At 48.8% G+C, this 1,433-nt stretch overlaps 1 long non-coding RNA gene across 1 annotated transcript in view; it reads left to right on the top strand.

Moving 5' to 3' along the window:
• LOC116652701 overlaps nucleotides 1-1,319 on the top strand; it is a 4,745-nt gene extending 3,426 nt beyond the window's left edge. Inside the window, exon 2 of the long non-coding RNA XR_004305841.1 lies at nucleotides 296-1,319. This is a non-coding gene — a long non-coding RNA (uncharacterized LOC116652701). The remainder of the gene's footprint in view (nucleotides 1-295) is intronic.
• Nucleotides 1,320-1,433: the final 114 nt, after the last annotated feature.

Raw genomic sequence — 1,433 nt, 5'->3', positions numbered from 1 at the left:
GGGGTCTTAATGGGGATTTTGGGGTCTTAATGGGGTTTTGGGGGTCTCTATGGAGTATTATGGGGTCTCTATGGGTTTATGGGGTCTCTATGGGGTTTTTGGGGTCTTAATGGGGTTTTTGGGGTCTTAATGGGGATTTTGGGGTCTCTATGGGGTTATGAGGGTCTTAATGGGGCTTTTGGGGTCTCTATGGGGTTTTTGGGATCTTAATGGGGTTTTTGGGGGGTCTCTATGGGGTTTTTGGGGTCTCTATGGGGTTCTGGGAGGGTCCTAAAGGCTTCTGGGGGTCTCGAAGTGCTCCCAAGATGGCTCCGAAGCTTCGGAACTCTTCGGCAAGTTCCGCCGCTGAGTACGGCTACATCCGGCAGCACTCGGCTACTTCCGGCAGCACTCGGCTACTTCCGGCAGCGCTCGGCTACTTTCGGCAGCGCTCGGCTACTTCCGGCAGCGCTCGTAACTGCCGCAGAGCTCGAGCACTTCCGGTAATGCTCGGCTATTTCCGGCAGTGCTCGGGTATTTCCGGCAGCGCTCGGCTATTTCCGGCAGCGCTCGGGTATTTCCGGCCGTTCCTCACAGTATTAAGATTTGGGGTCGGTAAAATAGCGATTTTTAACCTTTTTCGATCGGGATTTGAGCCGAAAAAAGTGAATTTGAAGGCAGAAATGCGGCTGTGAGGCCTCAACGAGAGAATTTGAGTGGAAAAAATGAGGTTTTTGGGCCAAAAATGTGAAGATTTGGGTATGATGTGCAGCAAGCTGTGAAAATTAAAGAGTTTGGACCCAAAAAGGAGATTTTTAACCTCAAAATGGGGCACTGTGCCCTAAAATGGGGGTGGAACCTACAATGAAAACCTACAAACCCCATTTATACCCAGAAACCCCAAAAACACCCCAATTCTGCCATAAATGGGCTCCATTTATTGCCTTTGGGACTCGAGATCCTTTGAGAGGTTCTAGGTCATCCAACGGTGTTTTGGGGCAAAAAAGAGGGATTTAGGTTCAAAAGTGACACTTTGGACCCCAAAATGAAGACCCACAACCCCCATAACCCCAAAAACACCCCAATTTGTGCCATAAATGGGCTCCACTTATTGCCTTTGGGACTCGAGAGCCTTTGAGAGGTTCTAGGTCATCCAACGCTGTTTTGGGCCAAAAAAAGAGGGATTTGGGTTCAAAAGTGACACTTTGGACCCCAAAATGAAGACCCACAACCCCAAAAACCCCAAAACCACCCCAATTTGTGCCATAAATGGGCTCCATTTATTGCCTTTGGGACTCAAAAGCCTTTGAGAGGTTCTAGGTCCTCCAACGGTGTTTTGGGGCAAAAAAGAGGGATTTAGGTTCAAAAGTGACACTTTGGATCCCAAAATGAAGACCCACAACCCCAAAAACCCCAAAACCACCCCAATTTGTGCCATAAATGGGCTCCATTTA

The sequence above is a fragment of the Coturnix japonica genome, unplaced genomic scaffold, assembly GCF_001577835.2.
Source record: "Coturnix japonica isolate 7356 unplaced genomic scaffold, Coturnix japonica 2.1 chrUnrandom738, whole genome shotgun sequence".
NCBI lineage: Eukaryota > Metazoa > Chordata > Aves > Galliformes > Phasianidae > Coturnix > Coturnix japonica.
The sequence above is the reverse complement of the archived record's forward strand: the minus strand, read 5'-3'. Positions and strand labels throughout refer to the sequence as shown.